Source organism: Pezoporus occidentalis, unplaced genomic scaffold (assembly GCF_034315485.1).
Source record: "Pezoporus occidentalis ecotype Australia unplaced genomic scaffold, CSIRO_AGI_Poc_V1 ctg67, whole genome shotgun sequence".
NCBI classification, from domain to species: domain Eukaryota; kingdom Metazoa; phylum Chordata; class Aves; order Psittaciformes; family Psittacidae; genus Pezoporus; species Pezoporus occidentalis.
Window position 1 is genome coordinate 2,367,559 of NW_026916019.1, and position 27,934 is coordinate 2,395,492.

General features: G+C 41.1%; 1 long non-coding RNA gene across 2 annotated transcripts; it reads left to right on the top strand.

The window, feature by feature from the left end:
* The first annotated feature begins 351 nt into the window (after positions 1-351).
* LOC134175178 (uncharacterized) lies at positions 352-21,945 on the top strand. Of its 2 annotated transcripts, XR_009968913.1 has the most exons (4): positions 352-564; positions 7,892-8,101; positions 8,905-10,582; positions 21,567-21,945. It is a non-coding gene; the product is annotated as an uncharacterized LOC134175178 (long non-coding RNA). The 2 variants fall into 2 exon arrangements; XR_009968912.1 differs by lacking the exon at positions 21,567-21,945 and having other exon boundaries at positions 8,905-12,684.
* The last annotated feature ends 5,989 nt before the right edge of the window (positions 21,946-27,934 follow it).

A 27,934-nucleotide genomic window follows, 5' to 3' on the forward strand; every position in this document is an offset into this window, starting at 1 on the left:
ACGCTCCGCCGATTAAAGGGAGGCACGCACCCTTCTGCGGCCCGCCTGCCACCTCGGAAAGTCACGGCTGAGTCAGGGCTGCATCTTCTCCCGCTCAGCCCCTCGTGGGGCTCCTGGCTCCCTCACCGGCAGGAATCCTTCGCTCCCCTCACCTGTGTTCATCACCCCCCAGTTAGGAACGCTTTCTAGGTTCAGAAGTAATTGCCAGGAAGTTTTAAAAGTGAACAGAGGAATCTCTATTTTGTGCTGTGTAAAGAATCTGAACAGACTGCCCGTGGGCAGGCTGGGCATTGCTGGCTTGAAGACTGCTGAGTACCAAAGGACAGCAGTCCCCCATTGCACAGCCCCCTTCAGATACTATCCCACAGACCTTCTCTTGGGACAGGGGGGGTAAGGCAGTACCTGCCGGTTTAAGCCATGAGGTCCTTTCCGAAAATACATGCAAGTGTTCTCCTAAATGCTGTGAAACCGGCCTGAGCCTGTGAAGATTTGGGATTGTGCACAAACCAGCCTGTCTTGATGGAGCCAAGGAGATCTGTATACATTCTGCTTGCAGGGTTTCAGGTGAGCCAGCCAAAAGCTGTTCATCAGTAGTCACCACTACCACTCAAGTCCTTGCCTCTCCAGGTTAGAGACAAAGATGCCATGCGGGACAGTGTCAAAGAGTTTGCATAAATCCACATAGATTACATCAGTCACTGTTCCTTTATCCACCAATGCCATAACCCTGTTGTAGAAGGCCATCAAATTTGTCAGGCACAATTTACCTTTAGTGAAGCCATGTTGGCTGTCAGCAATCATGTCCTTAATGTCCATGTGCCTTAGCATAGTCTCCACTTGGACCTAGTCCATGATCCTGCCAAGCACTGTGGTGAGACTGAGCAGCCTGTGGGTCCCCAGGTCTTCCTTTTTTCCCTTTTTAAAAATGGGTTTTCCTTTTCCAGTGAGTGGGAACTTCACCAGACTTCTAGGACTTCTCAAATATGATGGATAATGGCTTGACAACTTCATCTGCCAGTTCCCTCAGGACCTGCGCATGCATCTCAGCAGGTCCCATGGACTTGTGCACCTTCAGGTTCTTCAGAAGGTCTCAAACCTGATCTACTGCAGCAGGTGGCTCTTCATTCTCCCAGTCCTGCCTATACTTTCTGTGGTTCAGGCTTTGTGGTCAGAGCACTTGCTGGCAAAGATGAGGCAAGAAAGTCACTGAGTAGCTCAGCCTTTTCCACATCCCAGGTAACCAGGTCACCCGTTTCCTTACGAAGGGCCCACATTTCCCCTAGGCTTCCTTTTATCCCCAGTGTACCTATAGAATCTTATCCATATGTCCTTGGTATCCCTGTCCAGATTTAATTGTCAGGGCTTTAGCATTCCTAGCCTGATCCCTGGCTGCTCGGATAGTTTCTCTGTATTTCTCCCAGGACACCTGCCCTTGGTTCCACCTTCTAGAGGCTTCCTTTTTGTGTTTGGCTTTGTCCAGGAGCTCCTCGTTCATCCACACAGGCCTCCTGGCCTTCTTGCCTGACTTCCTCTTTGTTGGGATGCATCACTCCTGATCTTGAAGGAAGTGATCCCTGAATATTAACCAGCTTTCTTGAGCCCCTCTTCCTTCCAGGGCTATATCCCATGGTACTCTATCAAGCAGATCCCTCAAGAGGCCAAAGTATGCTCTCCTGAAGTCCAAGGTAGTGAGTTTGCTGTGCTCTCTCCTCACTGTCCTAAGGATCTCAAACTCCACCATTTTGTGGTCACTGCGGCCAAGGCTGCCCTTGAGCTTCATATTCCCCACTAGCCCCTCCTTGTTGGTAAGGATAGGGTCCTGCATGGCCCCTATCCTCATTGGTTCCTCTATCACTTGGAGAATGAAGTTATTATCAATGCATTCCAGGAACCTCTTGGATTGCTTCTGCACTGCTGTGTTGTCCCTCCAACACATACAGGAGTGGTTGAAGTTCCCCATGAGGACCAGGGTCTGTGAACCTATCTGTCTATAGGCCACACCTATCTGTCTATAGAGGGCCTCATCCCTCAGTCTTCCATGTTCAATAGCCTGTCAGAGACCTCCACTGTAATATCCCTTGTCCTGACCCATAAGCTCTGGGTTGGCTCCTCATCCATCCCTAGGCAGAGTTGTGCACGCCCCAGCTGGCCACTGACATAAAGGGTGACACCCCTTCATTGTCTCCCTTGCCTGTCCTTCCTGAAGAGCCTATATCCTTCCATGTTACCCTTCCCTGAGCCATCTTCGCTTCTGTGCAATATGTCTTCCTTTACATACTAAATTTCATCCACTAATTGACAAGTACACATCTTACTTGGAGTTCTGCCCATTTTTGACATTGAGCGTGTGGCTCTTTTTTAGCAAGGTGTAGTTGCAATTTGCACTGGTGTGCAATTTTTACTCATTTCATAAATGTACTTCTTGTAATACCATGTTGTCAGCTCTCATGGTTTTTTTGTGATGCTGATGTTCTGTGGTAGAAATTCTTTAAAGCTCCAGTTCCCCAAGTCAAGGAAGAATTTTGGCTTTCATCTGAAAGGAAAAAAAGTCTGTTTCTGGTCCTTTTATTTGCAGCAGAAACTTACATTATGTGCTGTAGCAGCTCTGGAACCAAAAAGAGAAGAAACATAAATGTATTATTATGACCATCATTGGTATTGTTTTATTTTAACTCTCTCAATACTTGCATCCCTGATTCTTTATAGCCTGGCCTTACTTAATATGAGACAGGGATAAATGGATTTGTGCAGCTTACACAAGCCCTTACTTCTCTGCTTGGAGGTCTCAAATATATTTTAAGTTGAGATAAATAAGTGTTATTACTTACTGCTTACACTATTTACACTTACAACTGTGACACACTCGCACAGGCATTCAGAGTTTTTCTCTGCAAAATCAAGGTGTGTATCTATTCTTTGTTGCTTTGAGGGAGTGTAGTTCTGGTAGCTGAGTATATGATTCTGTCTGGATTATTACTTCTCTGTAAAAATAAGTCATTTATGATTTTTACAGGTTAGTAATTCAGTAAAAATCTGTGTTGTACTAGGACAGGGGCCATTTTCTCTAGCTGTGTGTAGCTTTTCACAGTTTGGCATGGGAGAGAGCTTCCGGAGTTTTTTGCTCAATTTTTTTTCTCAGATATTTCCATGCGGAATCTACAAGTGGAACAGATGATTGTTTGCAGAGATTTACTTTGTCTTATCTTAATTCTCCATCATTGACAAGTAGCCTGTTACATCTTTCCATACCTAATAAGCAAAATTTCCCTCACGTTTTTTTTACCATGGCAACATTCATCCATGTCTTAACAGTTTTGACTCCTTACCTTGTCACAGGCAGGGTAACAATCCCCACCTGCACACACACACTCATGCACATGCTCTTCACCTTTCAGGAGATACTTGCCATGTGGTTTCAGAGGAATGGCTGTTCTTTCTCAAGAGGCTGCGTTGTCAGTGTCACAGTTTGGGGTACCCTTCCATTGACTGCCTGAATCTCTCTGCAGTTATATTCCCGTTTCTACTCCCTTGTGCCCCTAGTGTGGCTGGTTGAAACATACACCTCATCACCACTCCAAGTCTTATGGCAGAACCAGAGGTAGGGATAGGTTCACTCCATTGCAACCATGGCAACACTTTCCAAAGATGCAGCCTACAGTCCCTGTGAGTCTTCCAGTTTTCCATGGCAGCCTTGTTTCTCAGAAGCTTACATCGACCCCAGGAATAAGCATGTTGCAAAATGCCTAAGTTGCTATTTGGTAAAATATATCCTTACCATGTACAAAAACAGGTGAGCTTTCAACTTCCTTTAAGAGCTGAGCAAAAGGGAAAGGTGAAGAGGGTTCATGTAGCTTCTGTTTCAGAAAGGCTCTGTCCTATTAAATCAGCAGATTTTTTAAAAGCCAAATCTCAGTTGTGTTCTCACTCATTGTTAAAGCAGCACAGAAAAAGATCCTCCTTTGTCTTTATGCTGCCTGTTTCCTGAAGATAGATGATTCCTCTGAGGCTTTACACTTGGACACCTATTGACCTAGGGAGTTCAGAGGCAAAATTTTAGTTTGCTGTCCTATTGTTCTAAGCCATTTCAAATTCAGGCAGCTCCCTAATTTTAGGAATGTTAAAGTTGTCTTTCCATGCTTTAATAAGGATTATTAAGTCATGCATTAATACAAGAAATGCCAAGAGTTTGAAATAATGCATACAGAAGGGTGGACTAAAGCATCATAAGCCAGAAATTATTTTGTGGAAGGCAATGATGGAGAATGAAACCAAACTTTTCATGGAACCTTATAACCTGTAGTATTAAAGTCAAGAGAAGAGCTCCCACTGCCTGCTATAGCAGTGGATGTGGACACTGATATCTGCGATCAGCCTGTAGCCTGAAATAACACTGGATTCAGCAGTAGTATGTTTTTTACAATGCCTGTATAGATACTCATTTCCCAAATTTGAGGTCTTGACCCATATTTCTATTCTGAGTTCGAGCTGAGCAATGGAAAGACACTGAACAGCCTTTCTTCTAATACACATCATGCCTGTCTCATGCTGCACCAGCACTGTGCCACAGGTTTGTTCCACAGATACTACTGAGGTTTATCTGTCTTTTAACTGAGTTGTATCCACTGGAGTATTTCTTAATGGAAACACTTCTATCACAGTTAAGTCGGTAACAAGGTATTTGACACAGAGCCTAAATTTTGAGCTAAACATAGCAGGAACTCTTTAAGCTTACTTTATCTCGCCTGTTACAAACTTCTGGAGAGATTTCATCTCACTCAGAATTTGTAGATCACCAGTTAGTTCAAGCAGGAGATGTCTTTCCAGCTGAAGAAGCCAATGCTGTTGCTGTCAAATTAACTGGGAGGACAGTTGTTCCGTGTGCTCACACTGATTGTATGTGGGATATCTCATTACATTGGGGGCAGTTTTGTTGTTTTAAATTATAAAGTAGCTTAGTTTTCTTACAGTGTCCAGATTCAACTCATTTGTCAACATGTTGCATTTCATTATGCTCATCAGCTCATTTGTTTTTCCTGAGGGGGAAAAAAGCTGAACCTCATTTTATTTTATAAAAGTCAGGATTCTTTCCAATTAGTAGAACTTCTGTTTAGCCAGTGCTGTGAAAGGTGCCCTTTCCACAGTACATGTATGTGCTGAGGAGCACATCTGCTACTCCCGTACTTTTTTCAGTAGCATCTTTTTGTCTAAGATGAAAAGGATCCACTCATAAGTCCTGGACAGACAGACATGCTCCTAAAGGAGGAATTATGCTTTCAAGATATCCCCAAGAGCTGTATCCAGCCACAGCATACTGTAGATGTTACATTTTTTTGTACACTGCAGCTTTGCTAGTATTTGAATACATGCCATAATTCAGTGGGAGCATAAATAACTTCCACTCAGAAGATGGATGCTGTGGTAGCAGGCCAAATGGTAAGCCTTGTCAGAGCCTGCTTTTTCACTGTATCAACCACACAGCATAATATTATGCTCCTTATTTAAATCCTCCTTGCAGATGTCATACTGGGTTAATTGACAAGCAACTGGATTTGATAATGTGTATAATACGAGCATCTATTGATTCCTGTGATAGTGAGGATGTGCATGTAGTGATCGTGGGGTTACAACTCTCAGCAGTGGGAGATGAGTAAGTCTGTGGGTCACAATCTATATTTAAGCTGCCAAGGGGGTCAGCATTAACTTACATGCAAGTTTAGATTGATAATTCTTTATAGGTATGGAGCATTATTGGCTGTAAAAGAGCTGTCCTTGTACCTGAATTGTTTTAGAGCAGCAGAGCTTTATGCTGTATTAACAGCATGCTGTTAAGAATCAGTACCAATGTAAACACAGAGAATGATGGGTTTATGTTGGCTGTTATATCATACAGTATTTCACAGTTCCTGAAATCATTTCATTTTCAACTAAGTTGCTTTGGCTTTGCCAGTCTATCAGCAAAGACTGAGCAAAGTGCAGCACTGTAAATGAAATGAAACTCTCAGCTCTCCAGATAGTAAATGATGGCTCTTCTGTTGAGCTGGAATTCTGTAACAGCACTTACTAATTCCAGCTTATATAATACAAAGTCATTTGCCGTTTCACTTTTTTCTCTGAAGTTCATCATTATATTGCTAAGCTTTTATATGAACTTATGCCACTCTAAGCCAGAGGGAGCAAAAAAAAGGAGGGAAAGAAACTGAGGGAAAGAGGAAAACAGGACAAAGACTATAATGAGATGAGAATTAGGAAGGAGAAATAGGGGGCATCAGAAGAGCAAAAGATTATGGAAGGAAAGGAACAGTATATCATAGGAGAGGCGGAAACAAAACCAAGGGAGGCATTACAAGTGTAGAATAAAACAGGGGAAATTAATACAGAAGATGAAAAAAAAAAGTAACTTCTTTCATTTCTTTCACGAATATTTTAGACTCATCACTAGCAATCCTACTTGCTGCAATTCACTGTGTTTGCCTCTTACCTCAGAAATACACCTCTGTATAATGAGTTTCCCCTTTCATTTTGGCATCTGGCTTGCTCTTGTATAGGACTAGGCCTCCAGAGGTCACTGAGGAGAATTGGTTTCTAATAAAGCTCCTCCATACCAGAGTTTAAGAGCTCTCCCACAATGTAGTGCACAATGAAAATTGACACCACCAAATAGCTTTAGTTTCCTTTTCTTTTTCTTTTTCTTTTTTTTTTGATGTTCTGCACTTTTTTTGGCATCTGCATATCTGAGTTAAATTTTTCTGCTGAATATTGAGCATATAGCATGAAGAAGTAAGCTATAACCAAATATATATGTGTGTATATATACATAAAAACTACAGTGACATCATAGCTTTTTGTAAGGTGTTTTTTTTCTAATCGTGAGAATAAGCAGATGTGAGATGCTTCCTCTATTATGAGCATTTATATGAGCTGTGTGGTCAGAGGTACTTAGCAGTGAATTTGGCTCAGGGCAAGGGAACAACAGCAGTAATTTGAGGGGTGATTTACTCCTGTTAACACTTTTCAGAATTGGCAATAAAATCAGTTCAGTGCTCTTAAAATATGAAGGGCTGGATTTTAAGCAAAATATGGAAGATATATTATCAACCTGAAAAGCGGTCAAGTGAAAAACTGTTTAATACCTAAAAAAAAGCCTATATATGTATTTCCAACAAATGAACGATAATGAGAGGGCTGCTCTCTTTTCCTAGAAGTGATTAAGTTGTCTTTGCCTTTCTGGTTTGGCTGCTTTTAGGCTATTGCTTATGTAAAACAGAACACCTCCTAAGCCCTCGTTTACTAAACAGAATATCTGGCTTCTGATCTCATGCTACACAAGGAGGTAAATTGTATTCTGTGTGAGGAGCTTTACATATGAGCGTAATGGAAGGAGGACAAAGACACTCCTCCAGAAACAACAAAGACACTAGGTTTGAGATACTTAAAGTTGAATTTTCGTAGTTGAAAAGTACAATTCAAACATGGAAACAAGAAATCAGTTTTTGTTAGCCCCACAGGTATTTATTTTAGAAATTTTCATTTTGCTTTTCTCCTCTCTTAGCAAACCTGTATGGCAGAGTTTGTTGAACAGTGTAGGACAGTTCTGCTCTGAAGTGATGGAATGCTTTTGTGAGGGATCAGCTTCCAAAGGTGACAGTCAGAGGGCACAGCAAGGATGCTGACTGCTTGCTCAGTCCTGAGTGTTCTCAGACAAGAGGGGATTCTCATAGCTGTGAGCAGTCAGTGATGAAGTGATGACCACATCCAGCTGTGCTATCACTAAGATAGGTTGCTCAGCTGCGTTGCTGTACCTCTGGTATGTGAGTGCATAGGGTGTATGGCGCAGGACTTGAGGGGTATCCAGTCTTTCATGCACACTAATAAATTTGTACTTTGTTCCAAGGTGCGAGAATCTCATCTTCAGTCTGCAGACCAACTCCATGCAAAAAGAATATGGCTTATTAGATGGTGGTGGTATCCATTCAGTGATATGTCATGAAGCAGCAAATGCCAAAGCATCTGTATACTTGTATATGGACAGAAGCAGTTCTTTTGCAATAGCCATCAGCTGAAAGGAGGAACCAGCCCAGTCCCAGGAAATACAGACAAAAATGTAAGTGCAATTTTTTCTTCTATAGACATAGATAGTTTATCTTGTCTGTCATATTAGTGCTGCTGAGAATAGCTCCAGGCAAAGTGTTGCAATACAGGAATGACTCCAAGGAGTTAGTGCAGTGGCATTTGACCCATGCTGATGCATTAGAGTGCATTAAAAGTGCAAGACCAAATGAGAGAAAATCCATGGACAGTAGCATATGAGACTGGACATACTGTTGAATTGTTGGACACAGTTATTTGAATTATGGTAAATTATTCTCTATATATGCATGCAGACATGGGATTAGGACAGGAATGTCCAAGAATGAATGGAGGTAGAGATAAAATGAGAGCATGAATAATGGGGTATTCTGTTTTAGATCCTGTGCTTTGGGGGTTTGCAAAGACCCCAACTCATTCCAGCCTAATACATACAGGTTCATCACCAAAACTATGTGCTAAGCACACTGAATTACTGTGTGTTTGGCCGGCTGCGAGATGTGCAGAGCTCTGCCTACTGACTGAGGGCACAGGGACAGCAATCGCTCTGGAGAAGCTGTAAGAGCCTCCCTTTGTTTACAGGTGGTAGAGGCTGTGTCATACACCTGGCATTTGCCTGGCAGCCATATAGAAAGTTTTAGGACTGTATGTCACAGCAGAGAACTACCTCCTTCAAGAAGGAGTGCCTTTTATGATATTAGCCATTGGGATGTGCCAGAAACATGCTTAGCTTAGTCAGGGGGACTGGGTGGAGCAAAAGGAAAATCAGTAACTTTTATCAGAAATTATGAGGTAATTGCCTTTTCTCTCTGGAACCAGGCACACAAGTCTCTGGCAGCAATACCTGAGAAAGCTTTATAGTGAAAAAGCATTTGTGTTTCTTGCTGAAAACAAAACAGCTGGGGAAAAAAAAAAAATCAGCCAAAGATGCTTCTTCTGAGGAACTCTGTGCAATTTGCTTCACAATTAGACACTTGAAAGGCACCTAACAGGGTTGTCTGGAGCCCATTTAAGAGAAGGACAGGGGGCTGCCTATTCTGTCCATGGCTGAGGAGGGAACTGGGGCTCTATCATGGGTGATTTGCAAACATCCAAAAGAGAGCCTTCATTGTACTCGGGGGGGGCTGGAGGCCCAGTTAGTATTTGGTGTGGTGCTGTGTCACCCAGAATATATTCTTTCTAGAGAGCCGTGCCTGGTACCTGCATTGTTTTCCTCATTCATTATATACTGGGCATGCATTAGTGACAGCACCATAGGAAATTGTATTCATCATGCTAAATTGCATATATCTACCTGTCAGAAGCCTGCATGTTACCCCAGTAAGGGCCAAGGCTTAACTGCTTCTTAGTAGTCTGGTGCAGAAGTGCACATTACACAACTACCCTGTGTTCAAATGAACCAATACCTCAGACAGTAGCTGGTGCAAACCAGGATGGCAGCTGTCTGTGGATATAATCACAACTGAATACATACTGCCAGGGCTTCTGTGTCCTGGTTGCACAGCTAGGGGCAGAGCACTCAACTATTTCTAAAGCTAGATATGCAAATGCCTCTGGAATGGAGCCTTTTACAGTTCTGCTCTCATTAACCTGATTTGCATATGTAAATGACCTCTTGCCACATGATAATGAGGTCTGCTCATACAGAGATGTTCAGCATATAAGGAGAGGGTTTTCAGTGACAATCAGAGCATTTTGGCCAAAGCAGCTGGTACAAGGACAGGACCAAGAAAGAAGTAAAGGCAGGATCCAGGGACAACAGGGCAGGGAAGCAGAAGGAAGCAAAAGAAAATCAAACGCTGCAGATGTCTCCTCCAAATGCCAAGGGCATCTGCAGTTCTAGTGCCTTACTGGAGCAATTTCATAGTGGAGTCTGTGAAATGAGAGCAGCTGGAGGACACTGACAATTGGGAAGTGACCTGTGGCGTGGAGCTCCATGGATGATAGCGGATGTCTGGCTATCGTAGAACAGCAAGCACGTGGCCTAGCATTCACTGGCTGGTTTAAAGCAGTCTCTTCCAGCTATTCCTGTGAGCACCATCACAGAGAGCTGGACACATGGCAACGGGTCAGTCCTTCTTCAAGAGCAGTCTCCAGTTTAATCATTTCTCTGTGATTACCTCTTTGCCACTGGCACACTCATCCAGAGGTGACACTTCTCATTTCTTATTCCTCATATGCTGCTTAGCTTCTCATCAGGGATATTTCATACCTATGCCTCACTTAGTGCATGTGGAGGCAAGACAAAATCCTTCCTAGGTTTTCCTCCTTGGATACCATGCCCCTTTTAGAGAAGAAATGACTGCTCATATCCTGAGATATTTGTCTTCCTGCTTGCCATGTTTAACTCTTGATTCCTGGTCCTGCTACAGAACATTCAGCTGCTGAGGATTTGCTGACTCAGAGCTCTTCAAAACCTACCTGATTGGGCACCATCTTTATCCAGTTCAGAAAGAGGGAATGATCAGTTCCACTCAGACTTGCCCAGCTGTCTCAGGTAGGAATACAACCCTTCTTTCTTTGAAAGGAGGAAAAGGCTGTAGAAGATGGTAGTTAATACCTGTTACTGGGGAAAAAAAAATAAAATAATTGTGGGCTAAACTCAGGATTTGCCTGCATAAAACCTTGTACTGGTACATGGGAAGTGGTCGGTCTCTTTTTGTCACTGGAAAAATAATAGTAGCCAGTATCAAATATCAAGAGCCCTATTTATAGCTGGTAAGCCACCAAACTGAGGTTAAAAAAAAATGGTAGGGATGCACATCACAGTCAATAAATAAGAATCTGTGTTGGTATCTTTGTGAGCTAGCCAGAGTTAAGCTAAATTAAGTTTAAAAAGTAGTGAAGACAAAGCAACTTGTGTATTAGATTAATTTAGGAAGTTGAATTCAAGCCTGTAAAGGAAATTAGTTCATCTCATGACTACTTTTGGTTCACTCCCACTCATACCAAAGGGAAGATAATGCATATGGGAGACAGAGAAACTTGACACACTTGTATTTCTTTACCTGTCCACTGCTGACAGAGCCATGCAGTGTGACTACAAGTAATGGTTAACTTCAAAGCACTAAAAACTGATTGTTGAACATGCCCCATCCTTTCTGCACATCAGTAGGCAGTTCCTGGAGCAGCCACTGGCCCAAGCCCAACTCATCTGTGTTCCACCCTTCACAATGTGGTCATTACATGAAGGAATGATGGTGTAATCCCTCCTCATCATGTCCACCAGCATAAACATGAGATTCAATTTTACTGTAGTCACGCTGTCAGTATAGTATTTCCCAGTCAATAATATCATCCAGGCCCATGATTGTCCCTTCCTAAAAAGCCTTCAGGTCTGGACCCTAATTTTCTAAGCTTACATCCCAAAGCCCTCTCAACACTGAGTGCTTTTAACAAAAGCAACAGTCTTGCATATCTATGCTAATATTAATTTGTTTGGTGGTCGTAAGGGAAGTGTTGTAATGTGCAGAATGACCTAGAAATGAGTAGTGTCTGAAGAGCATAGTCTGGGTCTGGTGGTTTATTCATATAAATAAATCAGAAGGATCAAGCAGAGCATGCAGGGTCTTTTGAGTGTTTCTGTGTAGCCTGTCTGAGCAGCAAGCCCTTAACCACACACTCAAGCAACCTCTGGGAGTATTCAGTCAATTTGGGCAACTAACAACCTGTCCTAAAACTGAGCCTGCAAGCATTTGCCATTCTGAAAAGGCTGTCAGTTAACTAAGCCAAAAGGTTATGGAAATTCTCTCACTTGTAAGGTGCCATCTTTAGAACACCTTTTGTTTAACTTTATTTTTAGTTGTTTAGTAGGCAGGCATTTTTGTAGGGGCTTTAATCAGACAAGGGGTTTATGAGGCTATTCTGAGAGAAGGCATTTAATTAATTCCAGACTTTTCTCTTCCTCCCTCTTTTGTTCAGCTTAGGTATACCATCTACATACCTATCTATAACAACTGAGGTAAAAATCCTATGAGATTTCTAAGAAGTTTGGTTCATCTTTCATTAGATTGCAGCAGAACTGAACCATATCCTCTCACTGCTAGACATTTTTTGAACTAGGTTTTTCCCAGTCTCACTGGGGTATGTATGTGAGCTGGAAAGCTTCACAATGCATTAAGATTTCATGAGGGCCTAATTCTGTTTTCTCTTACACTGCCCTGAATCTTCAGCACACAGTGCTTCCACTTCAATGTAACATAACTGAGAATACAGCAAGTCTCTGAGTAGCCAAGCTCCACTGCATGTACCATCTAAAAAAATGGTGTTCTAACCATGCAACTTGTGATTTTTATCTTGAAGAGCTAAAAGCTTAGTGTCATTACTTCGTTCCTATTAGATAAGTGTTTTGGAGACAGGAAAGACATTTTGGCTTATAGTAAAAACTTTTATTCCAAATGTGCTCTTTTCTTTAACAAAAAAAAAAAAAAACAAAACAAAACCCAACCATGAAGAAGGCATTTTGAGAGATCTTATTTTGTATTAAATGGTCAATGTCCCTTCATTATTTTGGCAGGGCTAGGTTGCATCTGCTGTTTCTGTATGAAGTCATGTAAGCAGGCACAGAATTCTCATCTTGTTCTGCTGTATGTCAGGATCTAATTGTAGATTTTTGCTTTCACGGGAGGTACAAGCTCAGAACAGGACCTAGACATCTTGTAGACCTGGGACCAGCAAGCACTTTTGCTCAACATACCATTAGTAGAAGAGTACACAAGACAAAACATAACAACATAGAATCAGTTCCCTGCCCCCGCAAATAGCTGTGAGCACCTCAGTTTCTCCTATTCCTGTCTGTAGCATACCATTTAGTCACCAGGAAAATAAGTGCTGTGGTTTTAAGTAAAGTAGCTGATGAGAAACTGAGTAAATGGATGAGTTCTTAATTAAGTAATTAGACAAATAAGAAGGGAGAGGATTATATGATACAAAATTGTGAATAGAATAGAAAAAGTAGGTCAGGAATTCCTGTTCTCCCTATATCGTGATGCAAGAACAAAATGACATGCAATGAAGTTCAGAAGTGAGAAATTCAAAGCTAATGAGGGAATGGTTTCATGTAAGCCATAATTATCTAGTGGAAGCCTTTCACTCCTGGAAGTCCTTGATGCCAAGGATTTATCAAGTTTAGCACTGAGACTAAACTATCCAGAATTATCAGAGATAACAACAGCTTTACAAAACAAATTCAACCTTGCTTCTGGTTTTAATCCAGTCTTAACTCTGAAAGTGAACTCCTTCAGCTTTGACACCTTCCTTTGAGCTATCTGGTTACGGCCACCACCTGAGATAGGTCATTGGAGCACAGAAATCTGCGTCAGCCTGGTGATTCTTGCACTTTTATACCCATAGTAAAGTCTCCTTTATATTTGATCTGGGGTGTGGGACAAAGTCCCATCCCAAGGACATTTACATGCTAGGCTTGCTCAAAGAGCTACAGCTCCCTGCAAATGAGCATAGCAATGAACACAGTTTCTCTGCAGCCATAGGAGATACCCAGCTGAAAGAGGATTCATCCCCTGCAACAACTATCAGCATTCTCGATGAGATTTTCAGAGGCATCCATGTTACCTGTCTTGGAAAATGGGCCATGTGTCTGCGGATCTTTAAGCCCCTGGGATCCTTCTCATGTCACCAGGAGCTCAAAGATCTGAGGCCTCATTATTACTGCTGTTCCATCAGAGCAGATCTGCTGCGAACGCACATTTTTTCTGCACCTTACATATTATTCCAGATATTCAAAGCCAACTCTCTCAACCTGACCCAAGTGTATTATGGTGCATTTAAATCTGATGTAAATCATAAATTTGCTGAGGACAAGCTGCTTTATATTTTCAATCAACTTTTGGCTCATGTGTTTTAAGTGTGCTTAAGAGTTTTACACACTTTCATCAAAACCAGATGATTCGATTATTTTCTGTATTCATAGTACACCATTGCTTTGCCTGCATATTTACAGCAGCTATTAAAACATATGAAAGTCATCATGTGCTTCAGAAGGATCAGGGTAATCACATCCACCAGTGAAACACATTCATTTTCAGCCTATTCCAGCAAGATATGCAAGAAGAAAATCATCAAGAACCAAAACTATTGGATATCGTTGGTTTACTTGGAGCATGGGGTTGGAGGTCCCCTAGAGCCTGGTGGCATTTCTGTTGACCAAGGTGATGACAGAGACTCCTGTCATATTTGAATGAGAGCTACCTGATGAAACTGACAGTGCCGATGACAGTTCAACTGGCACATAAACCCAGAGATTTTTTCTGTGTTCCTAAATAAACATATTGTCTTCGCTCCAGGAGAGAGCCTTCAAGGCTGTGCAGCTCTGGAATTTACTTACATGCACCTTCCTGACATGGAATGCTGAAATGTTACACAGTAAAAGAATCTGTATTCTGTATTAATATGAAACCATATTGTAGTAGCTTAATAGAGGATAAAGCAGAAAAAAAAAGCTTGAATGAAAACAACTCAAGAGAAATCATGTCTTCGTAAAATACTTACGTGTGTTAAAAGACAATGCCAGGCCAGGAAACAAACAGCAGCATAAAATTAGAATGGCTACAGCAGTTTAAGTAGAGACTCTCACAAGAATAGCAACTGTTGGAGCTCTTCAAACTGATACAGGCATCTACAGACACATCTGTAAAGATGTAAGTTTAGCCTGCAGGGTGTCAGGCCCTGGTCTTACAGTGAAACAAATGTATGCACTGACTTCTTGATACTTCAGCAACCAGTTATCTTAATTAAGTTTGTTCCTCCTGTGAAGCAAAAATAACAGCTTTGGTTACCGTCTTCTGCAATATCACAGACTTTCACTGGAAAAAGCTATAGTTACAGATTCAGTTGGGAAGGTGTGTGGCTAAGCACAGCTAGTATACATGGTGTGTCCCTGAATCCCACTTGGAAGATGCTAAATTCACGAGGCCAGATTTTTATGTGCCTTATAGCAATAAGATTTCAGTCACTGCATATGCATATGTAAGTTTTGCATTCCACAGTGACTTTGTTTCCAAACTTTGACCACACATGCAGTTCATGTAAGATGCTTTCATGTAAGATGGTTCATCTAAGAATTGGTTCCAGCAATTCATTTCATTAGCAAAGTTAAATATAACTTTGTCAGTGTAAAGTGATATCTTCAGTAAAATTCAGCCTGCTCTAGAAAAAAATACATAAAGGAAACCTGCTGTAGAACAATAATCTGTGCTTTCTGGCAACAAAGAGACAACAGAGTGGTAAATAAAGAGACAACAGAGTGGTAAATAGAGCGCCATGACCATCTTCTATAACCCTAAGGTGAATTTCTGCCTTTCTGTATCCTCCTGAGTACATATTTGGTGATAACAGCTCTGTAAAATATTTGTAGTGTCTTTGCTTTGGGCATCACTGATGTTATGTGCATAGACAACCATCTGTACCTTTTATTTCGCAGAAGGCTCAAAAAAGGTAGTGCCTCTGTTGTGAGCTGTATTACTGGTGAACAGAAGACTCTCCCAGCATTTCATTTATGATTTCTAGTCCACATAGGATTCATTCATGTTTCCAGGATACCTTGGGACTATGTCTAGCCCCAGAAAATACTTTGGCTTATCAAAATACAGTTTCACAAAATAGCTGCTTATGTCTGTTTCTGCCAAGGAATAGGAAGCAATTAGCACACATGGAAAAGCTACTCTAACCTTCAAATTGTGGCTCTTGAAAGATGCCTTGGAAAGAGGATGCTTGGCAGTGAGGAAAGTGTGTGTGCATCTAGAAAAAAACTGTTAACAATAAATTGAAAGACTTCACTAAAACATCCTTTTACAGAGGCTTTCTGTTGCTGTCTGTCTATGCAAAAATGCAAACACCCATGTGCATACAGGGAAAGGCAGAAATCCCACAGCAGTTTGGGGAGTTCAATTACTCATTCCAGTGCATTGCATTCACAGTTTTAACATGAAGTAATACGGTTTTGTAGAATTGCATTCCTCACCGGAGTTTCAATGTCTTCAAATGAGAGTCATCTACAAGAATATATTTCTAGTTTCTAGACATGTTTAAGGAAGATTTTTGGAGTGAAGTAAAAAGGCAAGAACTTTTTTTCTCTTGTTCACATGTAAGTGAAATCAGCTTTTCTCTCAAGTGCTACAGATAATCATGAACAGCTCAAAATCTCGATGGGCATGGGTTGTCCATTTCAAGAAAAGATGAAACAACGGAGAGAGAGATGAGTTGGGCACAAACATTTTATGTTGGTTTTGTTTTTTATTTTATTGCTGGAAACTGCTGTCTCTTTACATTTTCTTCTCCTGAAAAAGAGGTTGAGTTCAGTGGCTAAATCTGTCCTCTCAAGGGAGCACGCATTACTACTGCAGCAGCAGAGGTGGAGGCAGCCCAAGCCCACAGTCAGTCTCAGGTAGTAATCAGCCCTTTTCTTAAGAACTCAGTTCCAACTTCTTGTTTTATGGCTATCTCCTAACAAGAAAATATAAATGAAGTTACAAGAACTTAATGACAAATTATGATTACTCATATAAAGCCAAGACAGAAACAATTAATTACTTATTTAAAGATTTGCCTAGCTCTGTGCAGCACTGTTTATGCTAACTTCTTACACTGTTTTAATCTTCTTTGCTGTGATTCCAGGTCTGTAGCTTTGGAGTTCCCATAGGGTTTTTTTTCATCAGGATGTGGTGACAACACCCATTTTTCCCTAGCACAGAAACTTCCATCAGTCTTTGTCCTTTAGCTTTGCCCTATTGTCTTTTTATTCTGCTCATCTTTTGTACCACTGTACAAGCTTGGCAGGGTACTGCTTATATGATTTAGAGACAGCTCTGGATTCTTCCATGCTTCCTTTATAAAATGAAGCAGGATATTGAATTAGTTCATCGTAACTGGCCTGGATGCAGCCTTCATTGTTAGGTCTGTCAGCTGTTCACATCTGGAGGAGTAGTCCAGTGGCATTGCTTCCAGGGTCTACCAGCCCACAGGCCATGTCCTTTATTATTCAGAGGCCTCATGTGTCTATGCCAGTTCCCCACTTTCTGTTCCCTGGAAGCTGTTATGTAAATGCAGAGTCTGAGCAGGTGCCCCAAAATGGAAAAGAAAATTTTAGGTAAGTTTTAGAGATGGTCTCTCCTAGAAAGAGGCATGAAATCAAACAATATAAGGAACTGGTAAGCAAATGCAGCCCACCTCCCAGTGCATAAGCATTTCATTTAGCTACAAATGCTATGGCACCCCAGTAAAATGATATGATACAAATAAAAGCCTGACTTTTGTCCAGTATTGAATAAATGTTAGCATTAGCTTAGTGTCCTGTGTGCTTAGTGACATGCAGTACACATGCATGAACATAGTCCCAGCTCTGGACACCTAGAAATCTAGCAAAGTTTCAGACTTTTGGTTTAGACATTTATGTGGCTGAGTTTGATTTAAAAGTCTTTCAGGTCTTTTTGGGGGGAGAGGGAAGGGGTGTTCTTTTGTGGTGCTGGAGGGATCAGAAATATCTTGCAGTTTACTATTCTCACTGTGTTTTAGTAGTTGAACTTGCATTATTAGGCAGAACATGTAATTGGGAGAGTGGCTGAGGTAACAATACAAAATCTCAATTAAAAAAAAAGCCCACTAAGGACAGTGGGTGGAACAAGCGGGCAGGTCTAACAACACTGACAGTCAGAACTCTGTATGCTGTCTCTCCTACCATCTATATTCATCACTCTCATAAAATGAGTCTAGCTAGCTGTGATGATAGTTGGGCAGCCCATCCTACAAGTACAGAAGTTGCAGGTCTTTAACAAGTACATTTTCCAAGAGTCAGCACAGGGCTTGCATGGGTAAGGTGCAATCTGTGTTACCCATTCCTGCTAATGACCTTAAGGACTGTGCTTTCCCAGCAGAAGAAGGGAAAATTAATCTTCACCACAATTGTTCCATTTCTCAAACTTCTTTTCAGCAAAGATATAAATTGTGCCAAATATCTATCAGTTTTATGATGACAAGACCATCAAACTTGTTTCATTAAACACCCTCCCCCCTCTTACAACTGTCTAAACAAGATTTTTCCATTTAGTACCCTATCAATCCAGAGTTATGATTATTCAGTAACTGAGGGGATCTCTTGTATTTAAATATTAATGTTTGTGTAGTTATTAAAGTATTTGATGATTTGTCCAGGGGCACTGTAAAATTAAATATAGCATGTCATTTATGGTAATTCAGAGGAGAATAATAAAAAATCTTTTTCAGTCTAGTTTTGTGTCTGGCTCTGCATGTTACTTTTACTGCTTATTTGATGGTTTGGGGAATTGTGTGGTTTTAAACCATTTTAAATGTAGGATTTCAGAGCATATTGTTAGGATCATATAAAATATTATCTTCCAAGTTATGACTTTGTATTGCTGTGTATGAACTGTTGTCTGACAGTTACACTGCTAAAGGGGAAGGCAGTTTTCCAGCAAATATTTATCATCTATTGGGTGTAGCAGTACAGTAAGCCCATAAATATTTTGGGAAGCTCACTTTTGTCCATGCTGCATTTGCTTTCAGAAATCACCTCAGCCTACCAGAGCAGAAATGTGTATGTGTAATTAGGCTTTTCAAGTTATGTATATTTAAAGAACATTATTTAGGCACTCCACTGTGAATCCCTCGTGCTATAAAGAACAAGAGAGAGAACAGAGAGGAGAGAGGCAGAGCAGCTTATTTGAGGCAAGCACTTGACTGGCATTTGTATGTGTACAGGTGTGCAGCTTCCTCATGGACAGGTTTCTGAGGTGTGATAATGGAAACATGTGCCTACGTTTGGCCCATTCTGCAAGGAAAAATCTTTCTGCCCATTTGAAAACAACAGGTGATTAAAACGGCTTTCATAAGGTTACTCAGAGACAGAGCCAGGAACAAAAAGCAGGCCACATAAATCCAAGTCAGAGCACTTTCTATGAGAACAGACTGGTATTTCGTGCTGAAAATAAAAGCAAAAATAAGATGAGTTAAAATCTTGAATGACTGCTTTTGCTGTACAACAGAAGGGATTTGATTGAGGTCTCCTTCGGCTTTTTCATACAGGTCAGTGTAAAATGATTCTGTGGCTAGTGATGGGCAGCTGTCACAGGATGCATTTCTTCTTGGTAAAAAGGTGTAGCAATCTATTGTATTATTAAAAAATATTCCTAGCAAACTGAGTTAATATAATTACAGTAGAAGCACTTGCTATACTATTCACATATATATATTCATTCTAAGCCTGTTTTTAAAGCTGATCATAACTTTCTGAGTATATAAGTGTGTCATGTGGCAAAATTACAGTAAAGCAGCTTTGTTTGCAAACTGCAAGCATACAAAAGTCAGGACATTATGTAGTCTTTTCAGTGTACCAATAATTCACCTGTCTTCTGAATACTCAGTACAGAAAATTGCTGTAATCCATGCTACCTGTGATGGTAAGATATTAAGTACATTTTTTTTCCACTGGCTTAACTGGAAACCCTTCACAGGAGGTTTGGGATCCTCCTCATGTCACAGCAATTTAGAAAATTTTAATTAAGGATGTATATGCATGCGAGACACCTAGATTACGGTTCCAATCCAGAGCCCACTGCACACATTGGGGAGACTCCCTTCAAGTACATGAATTGCTTGATCAAAACCCAAATGCTTGCGCTGGAAATAACACACAAACTAGGGTGACCACCTCTTTCAAAGGACAGATTAATCTGCACAGACCTCAGTGCTACCGCAATGAGACTGCTTTCCATTTAAAATGGGCTTGTATATGTTTACATTATACCTTGGTACTCAGTGTGGATATGCGCAACTCTCATGCACATGCTGTCTGAAAGGGCTGAAATGGCAATACGGCAAAGTACCTGTAGCCTCAGGAGTGGTGTGTGGAGAGGGCTTTACCGTGAGCAGTGAAGAACGGAGACCACATCAATCAGAGACAAATGTGGTATGTAAGTCTTTGCTTTTTTTTTGTGTTTCAACTGGGTCTTAAGGCACATAGACAAACACAGTGAGTGTTTTACCTGAACATGAAGCCAGAGTGAAGCTACTCATGCACAGGACTAAAACAGCTGCAAAGCACAGAATTGGGGTCCATGTATGGAGACCACAGAAAGTTAGTGTCAGGAGACCATCCTCACAATCTCCTGTAAAATAGCCAAGAGACACAGGGCTTTCATCAGAGAGTTTGAAAAACAGATGCTCTTACAGACTTAGCACTGCAACATCTTCTACCAAACAGCTCTATCAAAACACACCTGTCATCTTCTGTCTTGGCACTTCACTCCTGTCACCTCACTTCACTGTCACCACATGCATTTCTCTTCAGAACCAAACTGACTTCAGTTTCTCTCTGCAGGGCTTATCCCTGTCTCATCCATCATGATTTCATATGGCAAATTAGAATCCTTAGCTCTAACCTCATTTTTACCAAAGGTGAAATGCTTTTCATCCTATTTTCTTATGAAGGTATTTTCCCTGTGCTTCTACAGCCACATATGAAGAAGACCTTAAAAAAGTCTGCCTAGTTATTTTCTCATCCTCCTTCAAATCACTCTTGTTGTGATGACTAAAAAGTATATGAGAATAGTTAAACAGCTGATGTGCTATGACCACCACTTCTTATAGTAATTGTAATCCTCTCACTGTAACCTCATGATGCCTCTGTCTCTTTGTTACATCCATCTGTTGTCTTTTGTCATATACTTGGACTGCAAAACACCTGGGACAGGAACCAGCCTTTTTCACTCACACACACACAAATGAGCTCAGTGCCTTGCACCCCAGTATCCCAACCACCATCACTGATGGGATCTTTGACAGTTACTTCAAGCACAGCTAAATGATCATAATTGTTTTAGAAAATGGATTGGAAGAGAATTATACAGACTTAAGTGATATATCTACTCTGTTCTCACATAAGAAATTACTGATTTTAGATGCATTTATGTCACTGTATAATATTCCAGATATATAGAGATACAGGCCATGTATCAGACCTCAGTGTATTGTTAAAAACTTACTGGAAAGTGGTGCACCATTCTATACTTTTAATATTTGGATAATAATTCTCAAGGATGTTGCAAGAATTAGTTAACAAACTGGTATTTATAAAGTGCTTTGAAGATTAAAAGAAAAAGAGCTACCTAATTGTGCATTTTTATTATTAATAATAATAAACCGTATTTATTAAAACTTGTCAGAATCACTAAATATGCAAAATCCATGCCTTTTTTTTTTTATGTAGCAGTAGAATTCTATGCATGCCAAGAAGGACTCTGTGATGTTTATTTTGGCAGAAGTGTTTCCCCTTCAGCGTGCACCCCTCCTCCTGCTACTTACATATATACAAAATGATCAGGTGTTACTCAAACTTTACATCATTCTCTTTGTAGCCTCTAGAAATGTCACCACAACCAAAGGTTATCAAAGAAGTACCGTCTTCTCTGTTGTAATTAGAGCTATATTAACCCCAAGCTGTGATTCAACAGGTACAGAAGAGATCTGCTGTTTCAAGAACTCCTAGGAACAGGCAAGCAAAAAATCATCATTCCAATGACATAATTTCAAGTTTAACAATGGGGGGGAATGATGGCATTGCAGCATGTGTCATTCTCAGTGGAGGGTAGGTGATATAAAGTTAAATGGTACAAAAAAACCCAAAGCAAAACAATTTATAGCAAAGTATGCACTCCAGAGGGAATTGCCCCCTTTGAGCCCTTCCCAGCTTCTGCCTCCTGCAACCTCTGCAGCCGTGGCCTTGCAGCTCAAACTCCCAGGACAGCTGTTACTCTCAGATGGACGTGTCCCCAAAGGGCAGTGACCCAAATGAGTTGTCCCTCTGTCTCTTCCATTCTGAAGTCTGGTGTACAGGCACATTCTTTGTGGAGGATGTGCTTTTCCTTATCAGCTGCATTTAAGCTCTAAACCTGGTTAAGCATCCTTGGTACTTCCAAAAAAAGTGCATATGACTGTGGTATGCTGCTATATAACTGGGTAGCGGTTGGCATTAGCAAACGTTAAGTTGTCTAGACTAAAGCTCAGTGATGAAAGAAGCTAATGGAAATAAAATATATTGATTAAAATGACATGGGTTTGCCCTACCACCATATTATCATGACAAGAGCACTGTAGTAATTTCCATTCACAGACAGGACAAACACATCTAAATAGCTATAGAGGAAGTTACAACACACATATTGGGTATGAAGAAATGAGTTGATCAAACCAGATATTGGAGTGAGGACAGATAAAATGATGCCACATGGAAAATTACAGTTTGGAATGAAAAAGTGGTCCATTTAACAGTACATAAAGTCTCTGTAATATGCATAAAATCAGCAGCTAGCAGATGTTTTCTGATACAGTGCATCTGCATGAAGCTGGGGTGTATTCAGTTCCATTGTAATGGCGATACACAGAGCAGATATAAGAGCAGACCCTCCAGACAGATGAAGGCAGCCCTGCCCTTATTTAATAATAACAGTAAGTAATAACTTGTATTAATTAGCAATCAGGAATTAATGATGGACTCAGACACAGTTGTTGGAGGTATCATTCAAAGAAAGGAAAACCTCTCATCCATTGGTAACAGCTAAGATGAGGAAAACAATTTTATGACAGCTCCCTGTTTGATAAGATCTTGCTGAAAATACCACCTTGGGGTTGTTAAAACTCTCTATTCACACTCTGTGGCCAAAAGCAATTTCTTTTAAATCTTGGGAAAAATTTCTTTAGCCATTTTAAGTCTGCAGAAATGCAAATGAAAATTTTTTTTCTTCATTTAAAAATAATACTGTGCATTTTATTTCATAGAAGTGAGTTTTGAGAAAGCACCTGTCCTGAGTGTGGTGGTTGATTTAAAGAATCAATACATCACAGACATTTTTCTTTCCTGAGCTTACTTGTAAGGTTGGGTCTAGTGGAGGAAAATACCAGCCTTCTGGGGTATCCTAAATAGCCGTTCATGCCTATCCATGACACAATATAGGCCACACATAGTAGGCAGTGCAGGTTTTCACAATTTGATCTTTGTTCTTCAGTGGGTTTACCAGAAGTAGTATTTAATAACTGAGAGACTTAAAATGTCAGAATTAATGCTTAACTGGTCATGATTACTGTAACTGATGAAAATATGGAAATTCTCAATATTCTGAATTATTTTAGGTCATCTGCACACTCAGGCAGAGGCCAACATACCAGCATGATGGAGGTTATCTTAAAGTCCACCAGGACTTGTGACAAATAATTTATTTCAATTCAACATGTGAAGACTGAAGCCAATTGAACAAAGTACTGCAGTAAGAGCCTGACTTGACCAAATCCAGTCAAGAAGCAGCTGGTCTTGGACACAGTCAGGCCATGTGTCTGTGGCTTCCAAGGATTGTCTGCATTAGGGAAGGAGACTTTAAAACCTTCTGTCATGCAAAATACAGTTCTTTCACTGCAGACTAGAGATTGTGTGTCTTCTTAAGTCACTGTATGTAATGATTTTTAAGATTCTCAGCTATTTTCAAAGCCCTTTGTGGGACAGTTCATAGTTAGGAATCTCTTCAGTCTACACTAACATGACTTCTCAAAGCACCTTTCTGAAACAATTGTCTGCGACAAGAATGAGAGGTGTCTGTACAGGAAGGAAGCAGAAAGTTGAATATGCAACTATGTCTCTTGAAAACACTGGAACATTCACAGATCGTCCTGCCATGGGTCCACTTTTTGTCCAAGAGGCACAATGGCAATACAGTACGATAAACAAATACAATGCTGAAAGATATAAATGAAAACAAAAATAAAATTATGTACCTCTGTGCATAATTGTTAAAGTATATATATGGAGGTAAGTTGGATGTAGCTGCCTTAACAGAGACCATGGATTAAGTTTTACCTGACAGTTTCAGAGCAAGAAAAAGCAGCTTTAAAATGGGGGATACGCCCCAGAAAAGGTTGTCAGAGCTCGCAGTGAAAAATGAGTATATGTAGAAAACTCTGTTAAACTCAGCTTCTTACTAACTTTCTCTGTTTTGGACAACAATCCCTCACTTCTCCAGCCGTGTCTGCAGTGTTGCCATTGTTGCACTGGCTGCCAATTGTCAAGGACTTCTTTGTTAATAGAAAATGGAATTATTTTTTCTCAGGACTCTTTATTCTTATTGAGTGTGATTTACTGTAGTGTTATTGAGGAGGTCTCACTGTCACCTGATCCTACCTTTTCACAACCAGTGATATTATTGTCAGGGAGAAAGCTGTTCATTCCAAGCAACATTTGGTAATAAATTGATTACTGGCTGAATGCTGATACTTTACAAAAAGAGCAATCAATGAAATATCTGCCATTGCTCAGAGTCTTACATTAGAAAGGCACACAAAATAACCAATAAATGATTGCACATGGTGACTGGGCTGGACTGTGAAATAAGCTTGGACACACATAGGACGCACAACTTAGACACACACAGTGTTTTTCACACACTTTGAAAGTCACAATCTAAACCACAGTGATTGTGTGATGACCATGTATAAGTGGGTTGTTAAGAAGCATCTTGCTCAATCTCATTTTAAGCGCAGCACACTCAGTACTGTTTGCACTCACCGTGTAATAGTTATTTTTAACAATTGTTAATGAGCTGAAACATCCCACCCCCCTATTTCACATTTAGTATTCCTTTTCAGACCTACATTTCACTGCCTTCACAAATTCAGGAAGCCCCTGGGAAATCTCTTCCTTGCCCTGCAACAGTGTGAGCAGGACATGCTGCTGCTCTTCTCCTGGCACTAATTTCACTAACATCAAGGGACATGCACATGGAAATGCACCAGGATACGAACTCCGTATCAAGAGAAATAAAGATGGTGTGAAAGATCTTGTCTTACTCCTGCCTCTCTAAGTCATTGAATGCTTTGTTCAAACAGCACCTTCACTCCTGAATGACAAAACAGGCTGTGAGACCATCTGCCACCCCCCAGACCAAGAAGAGTTTCCTGGTGAACATCCCAGGCATGGATCCAACTGCTGTACCAGGGCACAAGAGGAAAGACACAATCTCTACCTGCTGCTGTGAGGCTTCACTTGTTTACACTTCCCTTCCTGGAAGAAAGACTGCAGAAAAATTCCTGCTTCTTTTTCCTCTCCTTTTTACTCCAGAAGTTGTAAGTCGATGGCTCAGTGTCCAGAGACCAGTAACAAGTGTTATCCCTCAGGGATCGGTGTTGCGACCGATCCTGCTCAACATCTTTGTCAGCAACACAGACAAGTGGGATTAAGTGCACCCTCAGGAAGTCTCCTGACAAAACTAATTATGTGGTTCAGGTGACACTCTGGAGGGAAGGGATGCCATCAAGAGGGACCTGAACACGCGTATGAGGTGGGCTGATGCCAACCTCATGAAGTTTAACCATGCCAAGTGCAAGGCCCTGCACCTGGGTCAGAGCAATCCCAGGCACAGCTACAGGTTGGGAAGGGAAGAGATTCAGAGCAGCCCTGCGGAGAAGGACTTGGGGGTGTCGGTCGATGAAGAAAATGAACATGAGCCAGCTTCGGTGTGCGCTCGCAGCCCAGAAAGCCAACCGTATCCTGGGCTGCATCAAAAGGAGCGTGACCAGCAGGTCAAAGAAAGTGATCCTGCCCCTTTACTCTGTTCTTGTTGAGACCTCACTTGGAGTACTGTGTGCAGTTCTGGTGTCCTCAACATAGGACATGGAACTGTTGGAGCAAGTCCAGAGGAGGGCCACAAGGATGATAGGGGCCTGGAGCACCTCCCATATGAAGGCAGGCTGAGAAAGTTGGGGCTGTTCACCCTGGAGAAGAGAAGGCTGCGTGGAGACCTCACAGCAGCCTTCCAGTATCTGAAGGGGGCCTACAGGGATGCTGGGGAGGGACTCTTCATCAAGGACTGTAGTGATGTGTAATGGGTTTAAACAGGGAAAGTTTAAGGAAGAAGTTCTTTACTGCGGAGTGGTGAGGCACTGGAACAGGCTGCCCAGACAAGTGGTAAATGCTCCATCCCTGGCAGCATTCAAGGCCAGATTGGACAGAGCCTTGGGCAACATGGTCTAGAATAAAGCATCCCTGCACATGGCAGGCAGTTTGGTGCTATGATGATCTTAATGTGCTTTCCAACCCAAACCATTCTATGGGTCTAATGAAGTAAGTTAAGAATCTAGGTCTGGCTGGTGCAACGTGAGGCCTCCTAGTCCTCTCTTGCTCCACAAACACCAGTTATCCAGGAACAAGAAAAATCCCAGTCATCATGTGCTGCCAGAAGAGGTGATTGCTGAATGAGCCATTTTTACCACTGCTACTGCGGCCACAAAACAAGTTCCATTCTGCATTATTATCTTCAATTTATTTCAGTTAATTTCCTTCCTTTTGTTCCCCACAACAAAAAATGAAGGATGTTTACTTTTTTTAAAAGTGACATTGCCTAGTACTTGTGAGAAATGAAGCCCACAAATTGCCCTCCTCCATAGAAATGGCAAAATCCATGCTGACTTGAGCTCTGGTTCATCATTGTTCAATGTTTAATTCCCCAATTTCAATACAACAGTGTAATTACCTCAGTTTTGGTTTTGTTTTATTTTCTAACTCAGGAAAAATCAGCTGGCTGACAGCAATTCAACTGAGCAGGGGAAGTTTCAGAAGGTCGGAGGGCTCAGCAGTGAAAGCAGTAATACAGAGGGTCTGGGGAGTGACCTGCAGGGAGTACCTGCAACTTGTAATGGTAATGGCTGCAGGAGAGGCAGGAAACTGAAGAAGGAAAGCTGAGAAGTTAGTTTTAGGGTTAGCAGGAGAGGATGGATTTGAACAGTCCTAGAACAGCAAGGAGCACTCAGATACTAGTATGGGTCCTAGTAAAGGGTTTGAAGATACAGAGTACATTCAATTTGTATACACAGCTGTTCCTAACATGCCTCTGAAATAGGCAAGAGCAGGGTCAAAAGGTTGATGCAGTTTTTCATAGAGTATAACCGTTTATTTTAGGCCCAGTTACCAGAAGTGATTTAACACTCAACTTAAGTGCAAGCTTTTAAACTTTAAACGGAGACACACCATTCTCCAGGAAAAGAAAAATATCAACAAGCAAGGGACTCTAGCACAAGCTCTGATTAGCAAGAACAAACACAAAGACAAGGACTATGAGTCCAGTCAAAAGTTACCTGTAAAAACACTAATGACAGATCTGTATACATTCACAGTGAAGATGGAAGTAGAGAGGAAGAATGAGGGCTAGTCCAAGGGATATTCTTGAAGAAATCTGGAATAATCTTTAAATGAGTGATATATTGATTTTGAGTTCTGAAAGCGCAACTGCAACAGTAATAGTATAGTTTCTTTCTTCCAAGTTTTTCTTCCAAATGTCCATATTGTATATTGTCCTGATACACTAGTAGAAATGGGGCACTAAGCCAAGTGATTAACCTGGTATCATGTACATCACTGATGGACACAGACTTTGATCCCTGTACATAGGACTCCTGGTGTCTTCTTCTGTCTATCTATGGTGCTGCAACATGATGAGAGGCACTGCCTCTAAAGCTGTTGAATATATTGCCACTCGAAGCTGTGTATTTAAAATTCTGTGCATTTTGAGTTTCTTCTATTTTGAAGAAAAGCTACCCAGCAAGGCTTTACTTCCATTAGTTAAGGATTTCTTTAAAGTATCTGCCCTGGATCCAGGAAGTGCTGAAGCAGTAGGAGGTATTTTTCTGAGAAGGACCTGAAGGTGCTGCACAAGTCTCCGTGGCTCCAGCTGAAGCGCAGTGATACAAAAACCATGTGGCACTTCCAGCTACTTGATGACGGATATTCTCTTGTGTTTGACCATACACTTACAATATATTTATTCTTAGGATTATGTCATTG